Raw genomic sequence first — 13,725 nt, forward strand, 5'->3', positions numbered from 1 at the left:
CAGAATGGTTTCAGAAGACAGCCTCTTTGAGATTCTTATTTTGATGGTCCAGATTTTGTAGTTTCTTGTTTTTAATTGTAGTAAAATACACATAACATAAAATTTCTTATCTTAACCATTTTAAGTGTACAGTTCAGCAGTGTTAAGTACCATCACATTGTTGTGCAATCAGTCTCCGGAGCTCCTTCAATCTTGCAAAACTGAAACTCTGTACCCCTTAAATAACAACTCCTCATTCCCTCTTCCCCTCAATTCCTAGAGAACACCATTCTGTCTGTCTCCGTGAATCTGACTACTCTAGATGCCTCATGTAAGTGGACTCATATAGCATTTACCTTTTTGTGACTGGCTTATTTCAGTTATAATGTCCTCAAGGTCCATTCATGTTGTAACATGTGTCAGAATTTCCTTCCTTTTTTTTCTGAATAGTTCATCATGTACAGTTTTATTTCAGTTAATGGAAGATTTTTCTTTCCTTTCTTTTTTTTTTTTTTTTTTTTGAGACGAAGTCTCCCTCTGTCCCCCAGGCTGGAGTGCAGTGGTGAGATCTTGGTTCACTGCAAACTCCACCTCCCGGGTTCAGGCCATTCTCCTGCCTCAGCCTCCCCAGTAGCTGGGACTGCAGGCACCTGCCACCACGCCCGGCTAATTTTTTTATATTTTTAGTAGAGACGCGGTTTCACCGTGTTAGTCAGGATGGTCTCGATCAGGAGATCGATGCCTCGATCATGATCTGCCTGCCTCGGCCTCCCAAAGTGCTGGGATTACAGGCATGAGCTACCGCACCCGGCCTGAATGGAAGATTTTAAACACTAAGAATAGTTTGTAGGCAGACTTGAGAAAAACCTAGTAGAAGTTTCTTATACCATGAGCATCTATAGGGCCATCCAGATACCCAGGCCTGAAAAGTAATAACAGTCTTTCTTTTTTTCTTAAATAGTATGTGTATGTATACATATACATATACATTATACATATGTGTATATGTGTATATATATAAAACTTGTATTTTAGGTTTAGAGGTACATGTGTAGGTTTGTTATATAGGTAAATTGAATGTCATGGGGGTTTGGTGGTCAGACTATTTCATCACTGAGGTAATAAGCATAGTGCCTGATAGGTAGTTTTTCAGTCTTCTCCCTCCTCCCACCCCCCACCCTCAAGTAGGCTTTGCTGTCTGTCGTTCCCTCCTTTGTGTCCATGTGTATTCAGCATTTATTAGGTTGGTGCAAAAGTAATTGCAGTTTTTGCCACTAGCAGTGTATTAGCACCCACTTATTAGTGATGCAGTGTTTGGTTTTCTGTTTCTGCATTAGTTTGCTTAGAATAATGGCCTCCAGCTCCATCCATGTTGCTGCAAAGGACATTATCTTGTTCCTTTTTTATGGCTGCATAGTATTCCATGGTGTATATGTACCGCATTTTCTTTATCCAGTCTACCATTGATGGGCATTTAGGTTGATTCCATGTCTGCTATTTGTGAATAGTGCTGCAGTGAACACATGCATGCATGTATGTGTCTTTATGGTAGAAAAAGGTTTCTTTCTTTGGGTATATACCCAGTAATGGGATTGCTGGGTCAAATGTTACTTCTGAGTTCCTGGAGAAATTGCCACACTGGTTTCCACAATAGCTGAATTAATTTACATTCCCACCAGCAGTGTATACGTGTTCCCTTTTCTCTGCATCCTCAGCAGCATCTGTTATTTTTTTACTTTTTAACGGCCATTCAGACTGGTGTGAGATGATATCGCCTTGCCGTTTTGATTTGCATTTCTCTAATGATTGGTGATGTTGAACATTTTTCATGCTTGTTGGCCATGTATATGTCTTCTTTTGAAAAGTGTCTGTTCATGTCCTTTGCCCACTTTTCTTTTCTTTTTTTTTTTTTTTTTTTTTGAGACGGAGTCTCGCTCTGTCGCCCAGGCTAGAGTGCAGTGGCGTAATCTCCAGTCCCTACAAGCTCCGCCTCCCGGGTTCATGCCCTCTCCTACCTCAGCCTCCCGTGTAGCTGGGACTACAGGCACCCGCCACCATGCCTGGCTAATTTTTGTATTTTTAGTAGAGACAGGGTTTCACCGTGTTAGCCAGGATGGTCTCGATCTCTTGACCTCATGATCCTCCTGTCTCAGCCTCCCAGAGTGCTGGGATTACAGGCGTGAGCCACCGCGCCCAGCCCCTTTGCCCACTTTTCAATGAGATTGTTTGGTTTTTGCTTGTTAATTTAAGTTCCTTATAGATTCTGGATATTAGACCTTTGTTGGATACATAGTTTGCAAATATTTTCTTCCATTGTATAGGTTGTCTGTTTACTCTGTTGATCATTTCTTTTGCTGTGCAGAAGCTCTTTAGTTTAATCAGTTTCCATTTATCAATTTTTGTTTCTGTTGGAGTTGCTTTTGGTGTCTCCATCATGAAACCTTTGCCAATGTCTATGTCCAGAATGGTATTTCCTAGGTTATTTTCCAGGGTTTTTATAGTTTTAGGTTTTACATTTAAGTCCTTAAACCATCTTGAGTTGATTTTCGTATTTGGTGTAAGGATGAGGTCCAGTTTCAATTTTGTTCATATGGCTAGCCAGTTATTTGAGTATCATTTACTGACTAGGGAACGCTTTCTCCATTGCTTGTTTCTGTCTACTTTGTTGAAGGTCATATGGTTGTAGGTATGTGCCTTTATTTCTGGGCTCTCTATTCTGTTCCATTTGTCTATGTTTCTGTTTTATGTACCAGTACCATGCTGTTTTGGTTACTGTAACCATGTAGTGTAGTTTGAAGTCAGGTAACGTAATGCCTCCAGCTTTGTTCTTTTTGCTTAGGATTGCTTTGGCTTTTCGAACACTTTTTTGGTTGCATATGAATTTTAAAATAGTTTTTCCTAGTTTTGTGATGAATGCCATTGGTAGTTTGATAGGAATAGCATTGAATCTGTAGATTGCTTTGGGCAGTGTGGCCATTTTAATAATATTGAGTCTTTCTATTCATGAACATGGAATGTTTTTCCATTTGTGTCATCTCTGATATCTTTCAGCAGTGTTTTGTAATTCTTGTTGTAGGGATCTTTCACCTCCCTGATTAGCTGTATTCCTAGATACTTTATTCTTTTTGTGGCTGCTGTGAATGGAATCATGTTCTTGATTTGGCTGTCAGCTTGGACGTTGTTGGTGTATAGAAATGCTACTGATTTTGTACATGGATTTTGTATCCTGAAACTTTGCTGAAGTTGTTTAACAGCTCTAGGAGTTTTTGAGCAGAGACTATGGGGATCCTTTCTCTTGTCTGATTGCTCTGGCTAGGACCTCTAGAACTCTGTTAGTAGAAGTGGTGAGAGTAGACATCTTTGTCTTGTTCCAGTACTCCAGGGGAATGCTTCCAGCTTTTTGCTCCATTCAGTATTATGTTGCCTGTGGTTTTGTCATAGATGACTGTATTAGGCCATTCTTGCATTGCTATAAAGAAATACATGAGACTGGTAATTTATAAATAAAATAAGTTTAATTGGCTCACAGATCTGCAGGCTTTACAGGAAGTGTGGTGTTGGTATCTGCTCAACTTCTAGGGAGGCCTCAGGAAGCTTACAATCATGGTGGAAGTTGAAGAGGGAGCAGGCATGTTACATGGTGAAAGCAGGAGTGAGTGAGATAGAGACAGAGAGGTAAGGGGAGGTGCCATACACTTTTAAATGACCAGATCTCATGAGAACTCACTCACTATTGTAAAGACAGCACCAAGCCACAAGGGATCCACCCTCATGATCCAGTCACATCCCACTAGGTTCCACCTCCAACACTGGGGATTACATTTCAAGTGAGATTTGGGCAGGACAAATATCCAAACTGTATTAGTGGCTCATTGGTTTGAGGTGTGTTCCTTCAGTGCATAGTTTGTTGGTGGTTTTTAACATGAAAGGATGTTGAATTTTATGAAAAGCCTTTTCTGCATCTATTGAGATGATCATATGGTTTTTGTTTTTAGTTCTGTTTATGTGGTGAATTACATTTATTTATTTGAACCAACCTTGCATGCCAGGGATAAAGCCTACTTGATCATGGTAGATTAGCTTTTTGATGTGCTGCTGGATTTGGTTTGCTAGTATTTTGTTGAGGATTTTTGCACCTGTTAATATGTTCATCAAGGATATTGGCCTGAAATTGCCTTTTTTTGTTGTGTCTGTGCCAGGTTTCGGTATCGGGATGATGCTGACCTCATAGAATGAGTTAGGAAGGAGTCCCTCCTCTTCAATTTTTGGAATAGATTCAGTAAGACTTTCTTTCTTTTTTAGGGTTAAATAATATTCCATTGTATGTTTGTACCCCATTTCGTTTATCCATGCATCTGTCAATGGACCCGTAGGTTGCTTCCACAATTTGACTATTGTGAATAATGGTGCTGTGATCATGGGTATACACATATCTCTTTGAGACCATGCTTTAAATTCTTTTGAGTTCTTTTCATTCTCTGCCTCTCTCTTTTTTTTGGGGAGACAGAGTCTCACTCTGTAGCCCAGGCCAGGGTACAGTGGCCCTATCTCAGCTCACTGCAACCTCTACCTCCCAGTTCAAGCAATTCTGGTGCCTTAGCCTCCTGAGTAGCTGGGATTACAGGTGTGAGCTACTGTACCCTGCCCTTTCGATTCCCTTAATTGTGCCTTTCGAAGAGCAGTCGTTAATTTTGATAAAGTCTAATTTATTATTTTTTCTTTTATAGATTGTACTTTTGGTATCGTATCTGAGTATTGCCTAATCCAAGATCACAAGTGTTTTCTTCTACTCTGATCTAGTTTGAATTATTTTTGCATATGGTGAGAAGTATGGATTTCTTTTTTTTTTTTTTTTTTTTGCAAATGGGTATCCAATCATTTTAGCACCATTTGTTGAAAAGTCCGTCCTTCCTGTAAATCTGTTTTTGAGATAGGATTGACAGGATGTGATTTTGGATGTGGAACATGAAGGAGGGAGAGGAACTAATGGTGACTGAGTTTTAGCTTGAGAAACTGATTGGGTCAGGGTGCCATTTCTAAGATAGGAGAGTCTTGGGGAGAAGCATCTTTAGCAGTTGGGAATTCAGAGTTGTGTTTTAGAGATGCCCATGGGGCATAAGAGTGCCCAGGAGACAACTGGACATTTGAGTCTGGAGTTCAGGACAGAGGTAAGAGCTGGAGATATGCATTTCGCAAAGCATTGACACACAGAAACAGGCGTTTGAGCTGACACTTGGACATGTGTTGAATACAGCTGTGGAGCTATAGCTGTAGCAGGAGCTCTGGGTAGAGTACATGGGGGAGTAGTGAAGAGCCTTACAGGAGGTCATGTGAGTGGGTCTTGAAGGATGAATAGGAGTTTGCCAAGAGATAATCTAGGGGGTGGTTTTTCAGGGGAAGTACCAGAATATGCAAAGGTTTAGGGGCATGAAGTGTAGGGTGTTGAGGAAACAGAAAAGAGTTTGGAGCAGCTGGGGGAAAGGTGCAGGGGGAGGAGGACAGGTGATGAGGCTGGAAGAGAAAGCAGGGCCAGTTCAGGAAGGGCCTTCATTTAGGGAGAGCAGTTTGGACTTTCCCACATAGACAGTGGGGAATCAATGAAAAGCCTGCTGTAAGGGAGTGCCTATTGCTTCCTTCCTCAGAGGTGTGTTTTAGGTGGATCACCAGGGCCTTGGTGTGAATTAGAGGAGATAGGAAGATCAGCGAGGGGCTCTCGTTCACTGCCAGATGCCGAGTGTGTGGACTCAGCGGTGCTTGTAGGGATGGGAAGTGAGAAGTGACAATGGGACATTCGGGTGACTGTCCTTGTCCTCCTCTTGCAGTCTCCCTTCCCTCTGCCCCACAGCAAGGCTGCCCTTCCTCCAACCTGGAGAGTGTGTTTGTCCCTAGGGATCCCTGATTCGATCAAGCCCCAGGGTGCCGAGAAACCTCTCCCTGCTTTAGCCTCTCCGTTCCTGATGTGTGGTTGGGATCAGACCCTGTGGTCATGCTGTCCCAGGCGTACTAGTGAAGGGAGGTCCGGATACTGGCCTTCAGTGGACTGGTGTCAGGTCTGATGCCTCATCCATCGGCCTAATCAGACCCTGTCAGCCCTGACAGGAATACAGATGTGATGCTGCTGCTTTGCTCTGTCTGAAATTGCTTTGTAATAACAGTAGGAGTTAGAGAGGCATTTTTATTGATTAAACAATCGAGGCGATTTGTCTTTACAAAACTGAAAATATAGAGGTGTCTCTTTCTCTCTCTGTATGCATTACACATGCTTATTTATTAGAGGCGGCAGTCTCTGCTTGTAATCAAGCTGATGTTTATGATGGGGTTGTTTTATAAAGCCAGGCTGAGATGATATAAGGGGAATTGGAAGGTAAAGAAGTCCTAATATAAAGACACTGACAATCGGGGTGAGAGGCCCCTGGGGAAGGCACCGCAGCCGGTGTGAGTGCGTGGTTGGAGGGAAACTTGAAGCCACTTTGACATGGAAAAAATCTTATAATGTCACACGGAAAGGAGACCATGAGCTTTAGATCAAATGGCTCAGGGTTTGAATCTTAGCTCTGCCATTTATTGCATGTGTCACCTGGGAAAAGTTACTTAAAATCTGTGACACTCAAAATAGGGATAATGGTATCTAATGAGATCACATATGTGAGTTACTTGGCACAGTGTAGACATACGTAGTTATTATCATGAGGTCTCCAGAATGGAGTTCTAGGTAGGAAAGGGCATGTTAAGGTGTTTGGACCAGTAACTCGTGAGGGGAGCAAGTCAGGAGCTGTTTAGGATTGATTTTTGGGCCCAGCCCATTCATCCTAGACTCTGTTTGCAAGGCCAGCCTGGCCATGGCTCAGCCAGTGGTCAGCTACGCTTAGTCTCAGGGATTTTAGGCCTGCTGGACTATGTGGTCAGGTCCGGTCAGCTCTGGTGCTGAGTCAGTCTGCGGGGTGGCACAGGCACCAGAAGGCTGATGAGCTGCCTTTTGAATTGGTGGGAGGAGCAGGGACTTGTTGGACAAGGATGCCACTGCCAGAGCAACTACGCACGTTATTAAGAGATCTTTCTAATTCCATCCTGATATGGTGTAATTATTCCAGTTCTGCAGGGCTCAGTATGAAAACTGCTGTCAGTCACTTGGCTGCCGGGATTTGTCAAACTGTATTCATGAATTTAATTTATCACCCCAGACGGTGAGCTGTGGCACACCGACTGGGGTGGGCTGCAAATTCAGGAGGGCAGGTGTGTGGGCAGCCAGAGGGGCACGAGACAGAGATGTCCAGAGCACCTGTCTCTGCTGGTGTATGGCTGGGCTTGGCCCGCTCCTGGGGCCACCCAGAATCCAGGGGGAGGTGAAATAGCTTCTGGCCCTCTGGTTTCTCAGTACCCCAGTTCAAGATCTGTTTGGGGGAGACTTCTTGGAGTATGGTGTTCTTGAAGTGGGAGTTTTAGGAAGAGGTGATCATCCTGCTAGCCAACTCCCTTCCTTTTTTCCTGGCCACCAGTCATCCAGCACATATCTGGTACTTACTGTGTTCAGGCACAGAGGGAACAAGGCAGTGGGCCCTCTATGGTCTCGATGGGATGGGGAGACCACAGGCACGACACAGGGTCTTTCCCTGGCTAATTTTTGAGTAGGTTTTCAACAGGGATTTACTGCGATCCAGACTGGTCAGGAAAGCCTGACAGCAGGAGTGGGGTTTGCAGGAGGACTCAGTGAGGGGTGGTGGCCCGGAGGCATCCCAGGAGGTCAAGGGTATAAGTCAAGGGACCACACATTTGGAATAATGAACGGAAGAGTTTGGCAGCAGGGGATAGTGTAGGGTAGGGTTCTCAACATTTTGGGCCACATAATTCCTTGTCGTGGGGGTGCTCTCCTGTGCGCTCCAGGGTGTTTGGCAGTATTCCTGGCCTCTACCCACCAGATGCCAGTAGCATCCCCTGTAGCCCCCAAGTTGTGATAACTAAATACAATTCTAGACTCACTGCATGTCTCCTGGGTAGCCAAGGTGTCTCCAGTTGAGAACTGTCGGTATAGTCGGGACAGAGCTAAGAGTGCAAATGTTGGCTGGGTCTGGAAAGTCTAGAAGAGACTTGGCTTTCAGGTCAAGAAAGTTGGGACTTTATTCTAGAAATAATGAGGAGCCTTTATGAGCAGATGGTGCAGAGAGGCTGTGGTATCAGGAAACTGCCAAGAAGTTGTGCTCAGGATAGAACTACCTTCTCTGCTAAGGGTTGGAAAAATCAGATGCCCTCTGGGCTCCAGCTGAGTGGTGACGTGCACCAAGCAGGCCAAGCTGAAGGCAGTAGTCACTGAACATCTTGTAATAGGCTCAAGAATTTGCATTTCTAACAAGTTTCTAGGTGACACTAATGCTGATACTGCTGGTCTGTGGACCACACCTTGAGAGCCACTGCACTACATGATTTTAATTTACTGCCTAGGCCAACCATAACACAGTTGGCAGGCTGTAGGTATACAGCCCTTATTTCTTCTTAGTAGAAGTCAAAATCCTACCTTGGCCACCATCTAAATGCCAAGGGCTTTTCTAGGGAGGACTTGATAGATTGGATACATCTGCTTTTGACTCAAGCTACGGCTTGGGAACTCCTGCTGGCTCAACCCTCGGAACCTCCACGGTGCTGGCCACCCGTGTCTCACTGTAGCAGTCGAGTCTGTTGAATTAGATGCAACCCCTACAGGACAGGGCTCAGGACGCTGGAAATCTGAACAAAATCCTTCAGCCAGCAGCCACCGTTTGCTCTGGGAGCATTCCGTTTGCACTCCTTGGCTCCTGGGGGAACTCAGAAAGCAAAGCGTAACCCTCCCCGAACCCTCAGGTCTCTCACCACCCCCTGCCTGTCCAGCGCCTCCTATCATCACAGTTCCCGGCCTCAGCAGGAGACAGGCACATTTGTCTCTTTTCATATATATTTTAAAGGTATTGATAGCCAAAAAGGCCAGAGGGACACACACAGTGCTGCTTGGGCAGCTGGCATTTTCACACTTCTTTCTCCCTTCACTCCTAGAAGGCCAGAGCAGGAAAGGACCTCAAAGGTCGTTGGACCTAATCCCTTGAGGCCCAGGGAGGCAGGTGAGGGTTGCAGGGTAGCGCAGCCAAAGAGAGGCAGAGGCAGCTTTCAGTGCTTTTGACTCATGCGTCCTGCTGGTTCAAGGACATAGCTGTGTTCAAGGCCAAGGTCTGGAGCTGGGAAGGAGGGTACATTTCAATGCGTTTTTCATCCATGAAGGATTCCTTTCATTGCCTTTTTCTTCTTTCTCTTTAGTGTTTCAACCAGAGCCTTCACCTTACCCCTGAGCCTGCGCCCTACTCCTGACCCTGCACCTTGTCCCTGACTCTCTGCCTTCACCTTGACCTTATACCTTACCCCTGCCTCTGCTTCCTCTCATCTGGCCCCGGAGGCCTCCACCTGCAGGCCTTAGCACTGAATTCATTCTGCCTGGGCAGAACATTTCCTCCTAGCTGCAGGCTTTGTCTGAATTGGAATGAAATCGTCTTGCAGACTCTGCTTCCTTACGTGGAACTAGCGCTTGGCCTTACATGTCAGTCTGGTGGCCTGGGTCTGCAGCCCTAGATGAGTCTTAGTGATGCCTCCCTGCACCCTGACATCCAGGTGCCCCCTGCTGCTGGCATAGCATTGTGATTATTGCTGTATTTCTAGGCTGAGCACAGTGCCTGGAATGCTCATTCCCTTGATTTGGACTCAGGCCTCTTCTTTGGGAGCCCCAAGGCTCACCGTATGGTGACTCATGCATGACTCAGGGATTTTAGGCCCCTCAGACGCAGCTTCTGCCACAGGGTCCTTGCCTCTAGGCCCTGGCTAGCCTTTCATTTGTGGAATGCTTAGTATATGCCAGGCACCTTGCTAAGTGATTTATACAGATTGTTGATTCAGCAACCTCTGAGATGGGTACTGCTATCTCTGTCCTCCTGGCAGGTTAAATGAAGCTGTTGAGGGTTAAGGGATTTAATAAATCCTCGGCTTCCTCCCTTCCTGGGGTTTCTGTAGGCCAACTCTCACCTGAGGCCCGAGACACTCCCAAATGATGATGGTCATTGCCAAGAGATGTTTTGTGCAGTGGTTAAATCACAGGAGATATGGCTGCTTCACCTGCTTCCTTCTCCCACTGGAAGCATAAACTGAGGCAAGTCACCATACTGCGCAATCCAGCCACATCTGAAAGAATAGGACCGTGGTGTCTGGATTTGTGGTCTCTGCTTCCCTTACACATCTCCTCCCTTGACTGTGGGAGATACCCAGGTGGCGTCTCCCACAGTCAAGGGAGGAGATGGACTTGGGCATGGCCGTGCACCTGGATGTCAGGGTGCAGGAAGGCATCTCTAGGACTCACCTGGGGCTGGTGATGCCCCTTGACCCTGCCTCCCAAGCCTGTAGCTGGCTGTGATGCTGGCGGATGGGCCTAGGCATGACTGTGCTACTGGTTGACAGGGAAGCTGATGCCTCCATAGGGCACCATCCCGTGGCCACCTTCTCAATCCAACTCCATGCCATGTTCACTCTTCCTCTTGGTGTCTTCCCACTAGCCATAGCACTAATAAAGTTAGAATTTAATGTAACAGTGTGCTGTAAGGGTTAACTGTAGCATACCCTCGGTGTGCACCCCACCTGCCTCCTGCCTCCTCTGGTCTTTTTGCCTTCTCCCCTCTTCCCTCCACCACAGCCTCTTCTCAGAGGTTCTCCTAGTCAGTACTAGGGATTAATGCACCCGGCTTTTTCCTCTGTCTCTTTGTCCTAGACAACTCTGTTGTGTGTTTGCCTGTGGATTGATGCTCATAGACAAACATTTTGGGTATAAGTGAAGTGCTGAAGCTTGCATTTTTATAATATAAGCTGCACAATGCCTAGTCCATGCCTCTTCCTCCTGCGTCCCTCCTCCTTTTCTTGCGTCCCTCCCTCCTCTTCTGCACTTGCATCGGCACAGGGTCTGTTATTCCCACCGGATGAGTCAGGGGAGAGATCTTGGAAGAGTAATTAATTTGAGCAGATGTGTGTCAATGTCCTAGGAAATAAAATATGTCAGTACAAACCACCTGTGCAGGCTCCACTTGGGTCACAAAGCCCTGGAATGTGGGTGGACCTCTCTTTAGGAAAATCCAATAGGTGGAGGTCATTTGCGTCACAAAAGACCTCGCTTTACAGAAAAAGATTCGCTGCTGGGGTCCTTAAAATCAGAGCTCTTTTGGTTTATTTAAGTGTTTTACAGGTCATTAAGTACTTGACAGAGAGGCTTTAGGGACTGGAAAACTTTATGTTCAAGCTTAAGAATCAGTGCCAATTACAGATCCTTCAGAAATGATGATGAAGCAGCCCAGAAATTGTGCAGAAGTCCAGGGGGAAATGCAGTCTGACCTGCTAACGAGTATGTGCACACGACTCTTTGGAGATGGCCGCCGTCCTACGATGGCCAGGCCCCCCCTACGTGATTGTGCCTGTTTTTCTTTAATGATGAACCCTGAGAACAAGAACGAAGCTTGCTGTGCTAGTTTCCCAATTGATCCTCTCCTCTGCTCGGCACTGCATTCCCTTGGGCTGGAAGATTTCCTAACTGAAAATCATAGTTCAATGCAGGGGCCTTTTAAGATTTTTTATCGAATGATGTTGCTCTAGTCGACTCCCTTTCTACTCCCTAAAGCTTGGATTTCCTACCTTCTCTGGCTTCGGATCTCCCCCGGCACTTCCCACACCCTCCCTCTGAGCGCAGCATCTCACCTCAGCCTTCACGGAGGAAGCAGAAGACATCAGACTGGAGCCCCTTTTCACCCTGAACTCTGCAAACCCGCCTGACCTCCCACCCACATGTGCCCCTCCTGCAACTCTGAGGGCCTGGTCCTCTGCATGGCTGCCTCCCAGCCCCTCACCTTCTCAGGGATCTCACCCTTGGATCATTCGCAGCAGGGTAGGGATGTGCTCTGTTCTTTTGGTCGTATTTGAAAAAGCTGGCTGGGTGTGGTGGCTCACACCTGTAATCCCAGCACTTTGGGAGGCCCAGGCGGGCAGATCACTTGAGGTCAGGAGTTCGAGACCAGCCTGCCCAACATGGTGAAATCCCATCTCTACTAAAAATACAAAAAATTAACTGGGCATGGTGGCACACTCCTGTAATCCCACCTACTCGGGAGGCTAAGGTGGGAGAATCGCTTCAACCCGGGAGGCAGTGGTTACGGTGAGCCAAGATCGTGCCATTGCACTCCAGCCTGGGCAACAGCGCGAGACTCCGTCTCAAAAAAAAAAAAAAAACCACAAAAAGCCACCTGCAATTGTGCCTCTTCTTCTCCTATTCCATTTCTGCTCCCTTTTGTAGCCAAACAACTCAGAAGAGTTGTGGGCACACACTGCCTCCACTTCACCTCCTGGTCACTCTGCTGCCCACTTCAAGCTGGCGGCCACCCCACTAATCCACTCAACAGCTTGTACAGGTTGCTAGTAGCTTCCATGTTGCCCACTCATGTGGACACTGCTGTCCTCATCTTGGTTCTTAATGGCATTCGACACTTCCCTCCTCCCTTGAGACACTTACTCCAGGCCCTGAACACTCCATTCCTCCTGCGTCCCCCACCTCAGGTCTGTCTTTCTCATATCCCTTTCTGTTGACTCCCCCTTTACTCCTGTCTAAATGTCGGATGTCCCACGCCTTGCCCCCCGCTGCCTTCTCTAACTGTGTATTCTCTCTGAGTGAGCTTACCTGTTGCCACACTTTCAATACCATCTATACAGTGATGACCTCCAACTTTCTCTCTTGAGTGCAGCTCTAGCAGTTCCATCTATCTACTTGACTTTTTCATTTGAATGTCCTCCATAGATCCTAAACATGGAAAACCACTTTATTCCTCTTCCCAAATATGTTTCTCCCTCTTTCCCCATCTCAGTAAATGGCATGATCCCCAGTTTATAAGACCAAAAGAATGGGGGTCATTCCTGATCTGTCCCTTCTTTCACTCTCCACATCCCATACCCCACCAAGTCCTGACAATTTACCTCCAGCAGGTGCCTCAAATTTATACCCTTCTCTCTCTCTCCGCTTGCTCCGCCACCCATCTGTCCAGGCCATCACCATCTCTCTCCTGACCTAAGACAGTAGCCACCAAATTGTTTTTTCTCCTTCCACTTCTCTTGCTCCTTGTTCTCCACACAGCACAGCATTTTAAAAACTATGCATTGCAAATACATCATTTAAATTGTTTCGTGCTACTCCTGTGCTTAAAACCTTTCAGTAGCTATTCATTACCCTTAGAATAAAATCCTGCTGGGCACAGTGGCTCATGCCTGTAATCTCAGTATTTTGGGAGGCCAAGGCAGGCGGATTGCTTGAACCCAAGAGTTGAAGACCAGCCTGGGCAACATGGTGAGACTCTGTCTCTTAAAAAATATGTATACAAAAATTCGCCAGGCATGGTGGCTGTTGTCCCAGCTACTCAGGACCTGTTGTCCCAGCTACTCAGGAGGCTGAGGTGGGAGGATCGCCTGAGCCTGGGAGGTTGAGGCTGCAGTGAGCTGTGTTTGCACCACTGCACTTCAGTCTGGGCAACGGAGCACAACCCTGTCTAAATAAATAAATAAGTAAATAAATGAATAAATAAAATCCTAACTCCTTGCCATGCCTTATAAGGCCCTCATAATGCCGTATAAGGTATAATCTGGCTCATCTAATTCTCCAGCCTCCTCTTGCACTCTCTCCTTGATCAGTTACCCTCCTAACAGCTGTTTCCTCCC

At 46.3% G+C, this 13,725-nt stretch overlaps 1 protein-coding gene across 1 annotated transcript in view; it reads left to right on the forward strand.

The window, feature by feature from the left end:
* Positions 1 to 13,725, forward strand: part of GRIK4 (glutamate receptor, ionotropic, kainate 4) — a 432,235-nt gene that overhangs the window by 15,563 nt on the left and 402,947 nt on the right. The window lies entirely within an intron of this gene.

The sequence above is a fragment of the Colobus angolensis genome, unplaced genomic scaffold, assembly GCF_000951035.1.
Source record: "Colobus angolensis palliatus isolate OR3802 unplaced genomic scaffold, Cang.pa_1.0 Scaffold7, whole genome shotgun sequence".
In the NCBI taxonomy this organism is placed as follows: domain Eukaryota; kingdom Metazoa; phylum Chordata; class Mammalia; order Primates; family Cercopithecidae; genus Colobus; species Colobus angolensis.